The following is a 7,327-nucleotide window of genomic DNA, read 5'->3' on the forward strand; positions in this document are numbered from 1 at the left end:
AAAATTCAGTACTACATTTGATCTTAGCCAAAAGCCCGAGAAGGTATGATTGTTATTTCTTTAGCTCTATAGTTTTATAAGAGGTTTTTATGTAATCCTTTTTACTTAAAACCAATGTGAGACTTTGTAATTTGAATTAAATTCTTTTTATATTTTGTTAATTTGAATTAATTTTAATTTTATTAGGTAATTTTGAGTTTTATAGAATTTATATCGTGAGATATAATAATTTTTGAGAGCTCTTTATTGTGAATTAAACTCTTTTATATTTTGTTAATTTGAATTAATTTGAATTTTATTAGGTAATTTTGAGTTTTATAGAATTTATATCAATTAATAAATAAATACAGAAACTCTTTTTGCAAAGGCCGAGAAAGTAATATTATACTTGATCTTAGCCAAAAGAAGTAGTATTACATTTGATCTTAGCCAAAAGACCAAGAAAGGTTAGCCAAAAGGCCGACCCAAAAAAATTTAGTACTACACTTGATCTTAACCAAAAGGCCGTGAAGGTGTGATTATTATTTCTTTAGTTCTATAGTTTTATAAGACGCTTTCATGTAAACCTTTTTACTTAAAACCAATGTGGGACTTTGTAATTTGAATTAAACTCTTTTTATATTTTGTTAATTTGAATTAATTTTAATTTTATAGGGTAATTTTGAGTTTTATAGAATTTATATCAATTAATAAATAAGTACTGAAATATTGAAACACTGAAACTGTTATTATATTTTGTGTGAGTAGTATAGTATATTTTGAATTTATTATATTTTCTGTGAGTAGTAGTATACTACAAAATTTAGTACTACACTTGATCTTAGCCAAAAGGCCGAGAAGATGTGATTATTATTTCTTTAGCTCTATAGTTTTATACGAGACTTTCATGTAATCCTTTTTACTTAAAACCAATGTGGGACTTTGTAATTTGAAGTATACTCTTTTTATATTTTGTTAATTTGAATTAATTTTAATTTTATTATTTAATTTTGAGTTTTATAGAATTTATATCGTGGGATATAATAATTAATGAGAGCTCTTTATTGTGATTTAAACTCTTTTATGTTTTGTTAATTTGAATTAATTTGAATTTTCTTAGGTAATATTGAGTTTTATAAAATTTATATCAATTAATAAATAAATACTGAAACTCTTTGTATAAAGGCGGCCGAGAAAGTAGTACTACACGTGATCTTAGCCAAAAGGCCGATCCAAAAAAATTTAGTACTACACTTGATCTTAGCTAAAAGGCTGAGAAGGTGTGATTATTATTTCTTTAGCTCTATAGTTTTATTAGAGGCTTTCATGTAATCCTTTTTTACTTAAAACCAATGTCGGACTTTGTAATTTGAAATAAACTCTTTTTATATTTTGTTAATTTGAATTGATTTTAATTTTTATTAGGTAATATTGAGTTTTATAGAATTTATATCAATTAATAAATAAATACTGAAATACTGCACTTGATCTTAGCCAAAAGGCCGAGAATGTGTGATTATTGTGACGACTCTGGTTTTTAGGCCAGCGTGTCCTATGATGAACCGTAAGGATGATCCGATAACGGATCCGAATGTGGAAGCGAAAACAGAAAATAAGACTCTAAGAAGTCAAAGTAACCTTCCATGAGGTCGTGGAACTCAACAAGAACTGATGCGGAAGTGAAAGATCGAAAATAAGACAAATAATCCCCCAGGGGAAAAATAGTCATTTCTGAAAACTATAGATTCGGGTGCCACCGAGCACACCGCTGGAAGGACAATGAAAAACTAATCAAGATGGACTCCAGAATCGCATGATTCGGAGTCCGAACGAAGGAGAAACGGCATGACGAAGAAAAACGGGCACTTAAAGCAAAAAGGGTAAACTGGTAATTATCCAGGAAGAACTGAGTGCAACCGAGCACACAGTTGGAAAGACAGCGAAAAATTAGTCAAGTTAAAAAAAAAATGCACTTGAATCAGAGTCCGGACGAAGGAGAAAAGCCCAAAAGAAAAATTGACGTTGCGGCGGCCCGACGAAGGGCCATGGCGCACACGGCGCCCATGCGCGAGCCCACCGGCGCCCAAAGACATGGCTGGTGGCAGCCCTTGGCTGCTGCTACATTTTTTTTGATCTGCCCAGAACTGAGGCTTGAAACGGAGGTCAAGACGAGTTTTTTTGGAAAAACACGAAGAAGAAACCCTCCCTAAAATCGAGTTTTCTACCTGACATTGTGGACGGAATCGAAAAAACTCATTGTGAAATCCCCAAAATGCCACTAGATTAGAACTGAACAAGAGGGTCATAAAACTGCTAAATGAAAACCGGAAGCTGAAACTTCACGAGGGATTTCCAGTACCAAGACGACATTTTCTGGAAAAATACGAAAAAGAAACCCCCCCTAAAATCACGTTTTCTAAGCGACAATGTTAAAAGAAGAAAATAAAACTGATGTGAAAGGTCCATAATGCCCCTAGATCAGAATATGCAAAAAAAATGCGAAATGAATTCACAAGAGGCTCAAAACACAAACGATGAGGTTTTACCCGAAAACGACTATGCACACAAACGTAACTTACCTATTTAGATGCACTACAATGGTCCATGGCTTAAAAATATAGCCAAGGCAAAATCCAACCCCTCAACGGGCAAAAAGGCAAAAATGGACTTGGAATGGAAAACATGGAATCCAAAAATGCAAAACGGGATCAAATAACCGTTTGGCCCTTGGCCACACTTCATACAAGATTAATAAGACCCTATAAAAGAATGAAAATGGAATTCCCACACTCGATGCAACCGTGGTGAATCAATGACTTGCGATTTTTCAAGTTTTTCATAACATTTCATGAAGTTAAAAAGTTGCATAGAATACAATATACATGTCATTGGCCTCTGGCCTCATCTCATACAAATCAAATACATTGAAAGGAGTGTACTTAAGTACACATTACATACATGGAATCAAACATACATATTTTGACATATAAGTCTACAAAATGACATTTCATGCTAACATTTGCATGAAATGGAAACTTGAAAGCTACTCGACATCCAAGGAATGCTAGGCTTCACGAACCAAGTCTTCGTATCTGAAATATGCCCCAGTATCGTAGGGGTGAGTAACATAAAGCTACTCGTAGGAGATAAGCATGCATCGACCTAGCATTTTACAAATTTGTCACCTTAAGGTGAAACATGTTAAAGGGGCTCATGCCACCTAACGTCTATGTCCAAGTGAGACTCGGGGAGCATCCTAAGCTACCTTAGAGTCTAAGCAACAAGAATCATGATATACATACGTGTATGAAATGAATCATGGTTGGGATAATCTAAAGAATACGACAAGAAGAATGCTTGAGCATATATTAACATGAATTGCATTTTCAATACAATTGAACTAGGTCTAGAGTAATCCATACAACATAACAAAAGCATATTTGAATACAAGTTAACAAGAATCACATTATCCATGCAATTCAACAACAAAACAGCATGTTATACAATACAACAAGGTTTAAGTTCTCAAAGCCATCAACTTAGAATCTAAAGCACAAAATAACAGTAGTGGTTCATGCTACCTAACGTCTATGTTACAAATGAATCAATATGATCAATCCTACGCTTTATTAGAACGTCAAAACACAATTTTCAATATCGATGCAATTCGACCAACATTGGAACTTCCAATACAACGTATAAAGCACAATTTCGCAAAGTTAACATCCTGTAACTTAAAATGGAACGACAAATAAGAAACAGCAAGCTACAACATCATCTAGTTATCAACTTAAAATTGAAATGCGAAATCAAACAAAGTGGATACTCGGACGTCACGCCGGATTAGACCGATAACATAGTTACTTTAGGGTTACTAGCCCATGGGTAACCTCCCTATGTGCGCACTAGACTATATATAGAGGGACTATCCCCCGTATTAGAACCACGTCTTAGCCATAGTCAAACAACGACATCCCCAAGTTTCCAAAATCAACAAGTTGTGTAACAACGCATATATCAACATGAACATGCAAGATAATCAACTATCTACCAAGCATAACCAAATTTGGAAACCTATACAATCCATACTCTAAGTCCACAACTAATATGATGTGATGAATGTCGAATCTTCAGTGTGCGATTCGTTACACGCTATGCATGAATGATGTTAAATACGAAGTGTGCAAATCATTACACAAGGCAACAATATATTCAATAAGGAAAACATATTCTCATGAATACAAACATAACAACTATGTTATTTAATGTTCAAAACATAACCAAATGAATATACAACAAGTCTAAGTCCATGATTTGAATATGGAAACTACTTCTAAAACACAACTAGATCATGGAGCAAATTGATAGAATTTAAATAGATAAACACAATTAAATTCTTTAGATTCCGATCTAATTTCAAATAACCTCAATTTAATACATGCTAAAGGACATGGCATGGTCATCACCTATATCCATTCTAAAACTCAATTTGGTTGTTGGAACAACAAGGTAGAACTTTAATTAAATCATGCTAATTTAATTACCAAGGTTCTAAAGCAATTTCAAATGGTCCACAATTAATATATACTAGTAAACAAGTCATGGGCAATACAAATGTCAAGTTAAAATCTTATAAGCTAATAGGACCACAAAATAGATTTTAATTAATTCTTTTAATTAAAATCTCTAGATTTTCAAACTTAACCAAATGCTCTCAATTTAACATATCTTAGAGAACATGCCAATGACTAATGTAATATCACATTATAAGCTTATTTCATTTAATTTAAGACCATGTGAATTAAACTTTCACTAAAGTTAAATATAAAACAAAAGTTGCAATTCTCATGCAATAAATCCCAATTTAATACATGTGAACAACCATACCAAAACTTAATTGTCTAGCATGCCACAATACAATTCCAAGTTGTATATCACCATGAGAATTAAATCTTAAACATGGAATTTAATTAAATAAAAGGTTTCAAAACCTAACCGAATATTCTAAATCAAATATATGTGAAGCTATATAGCATGTAAATCAAGAATATCACGTCGGAATTTAAATAGAGTGAATAGTGCACTCGGGGTAAATTAATTAATCAAATTAATTAATAATTACTAATTTTCAAAACACCTCCAATCACTTTCAAATTCAACTATGTTGGAGAGCATGCTAAGGCCTAATTTAATATGCTAACACATATTGATTTTAAGCTAGTTAAGGCCATGTGAATTAATCTTTCATCTAAGATAAATATTAAATAAAATCTTTAATACTTATTCAAATGTTCCAATTTTAATACACGACAATGAGCATATCAAGGGGCAATATAAAATCATGCTACATGTTTAAACCAAGTCATGAGCAACCGGGAAAATTAGATCCCGTACAAGAAAAATAAATAATAAAATCTCTAGATTTTATATTTAATCATGTAAACAAGTAGTATAAGCATCACAAGCATGTTATATAACAAGAATTTAAACCTAGAACATCTCCTACCTCAATTGGAGATGAAAATCTCAAATGCCATCAAAATGGAACGGCTCCGAATCCGACGAAACTACTAGGTTTTGTCGGGGACAATGCCGTAAACATAACCCCCATGAAAGCCCCATCAAAATCGTAACTTGATCTCAAAACCAAACTCAAGAAATGGTCAAAACTGAATTCTAATAAGGGGGAAAGGTAGAGAACGGCGAGGGGAACAACAAACGTTAAGGCCGAAGACTTTCCATAGAGGAGAGAGATGTGATACCCCTCGATTCTAGAACCACGGGTGATCAAGTCCGGGCACAGATCCGAAGGATACCAGACAATCAATATACAAACAAGCAGGAATAAAACTGAATTAAGAATAAAATAATGATATGCTGAAAAGAATTCTAATTGTAAAACCTCCAAAAATAAAAGTTTTAATATAAATTAACTTTCCAATCCGTACAACTCGGGAATCCAACTAGTGGACCCCTAATAATCTCAACTGATAAAACTTTATAGAATAAAATCCAAAACTAAAATCAGAAAGAAAAATCCTATTTAGTCGGAAGAGTGAATGACTGTATCTGCATCACCATGATCAAACCCTAAGCCTGGTACTCACGAACACCTGAAAAATAAAGGTGGGTCAGGCCCACATGCAAGTTCCATGCCACTACAATCCATACATAAACTCGATACGCAGATACATCCTAGATAGCTCAACAATAGCTAAGATCGTCCATATAGATATAAGTACACACTATAGGACGTTCACCAGCCCACATAATCCGTCTCAACCCGAGTAGAACAACCAAGGAAACATCATCAGGCCTAGTTATCAATCCTAGGCGATATACGCACCCTAACCATGATCAGGAGACTCAAGCTCGTATCACGGCACTTAAGTATATATTTAAATCTCTTCCTAATACAGAAAAGTAAAGCAACCATCCATTATGTCGTTCAACTGTTTTAGTTGACAGGACATGCATCCATGTAGGAGTTAACTGTTTGAGTTAATCCATTCCATATGTATGAAAGGGGTAGGACTTAGCCTTTTTTTTTTTATCTAATCCATCCCTAATATGTCACCGTCCCATACCGGTACATATAATGCAAATGATCCATCAATGATGCACACATGTTTGAACATCAAATCCATCCGGAAACCAACACAATAGAAATCAGATATTGATAAGATCCTATCATGCATCCAGTATATGTTTATAATCATAGATCCTCCTTTTAAATTGTTAAAATAAGAATAAACAATTTAACCCATCCATTTCTATGTAATTGACAGAACCAAAATTAAGACAGTTCAGCAATTATCCTCCATAACATAATATAATGAATATCAGAATTTTAAACTGCACATTATACTAGAATTCCAAATCAACACATCCATACTAGTTCGTTTTAAATGTTAAAATGATAACTAGCATTTACATCCTCCCAAATCCTTTACGGCATGCAAATCTATAATTAAATCTCATGGCATCTATGTAATTCCCCATTATAAATTCTGTGTCGGATATAATGACACTCCAAAGTTTAAGTACATCATATGAAACTTCAAAAGTATTTTATACCAGTTTCATTTAATTTGCTAACACAAAACTAGCAACTAACCTTCCACTACTCCCGACAATATTCAACTTATTAGATACGAGTACATGACGTCATAACCAACATTCCTGGAACTGAACTATGCTAAATATATCATTGATATAAATTCTAACAATAATTACAATGTCAATCCAAATTAAGTTGTCAAAACAACTTAGCAAAACAAGCATTCCTCCTTCCTTGACAGTAGGCCTATTATAAGCTTATGTTTTATGACATGCATTTAGGTTTAGC

At 33.2% G+C, this 7,327-nt stretch overlaps 1 pseudogene; it reads right to left on the bottom strand.

Annotated features, from left to right (window-relative positions):
• Positions 1 to 1,118: 1,118 nt before the first annotated feature.
• Positions 1,119 to 1,263, bottom strand: LOC132267714 (U2 spliceosomal RNA; annotated as a pseudogene).
• Between the last annotated feature and the right edge of the window lie 6,064 nt (positions 1,264 to 7,327).

The sequence above is a fragment of the Cornus florida genome, unplaced genomic scaffold, assembly GCF_030987335.1.
Source record: "Cornus florida cultivar Cherokee Brave unplaced genomic scaffold, ASM3098733v1 CherokeeBrave_3.0.0_Hap2_Chr07, whole genome shotgun sequence".
Taxonomy (NCBI): domain Eukaryota; kingdom Viridiplantae; phylum Streptophyta; class Magnoliopsida; order Cornales; family Cornaceae; genus Cornus; species Cornus florida.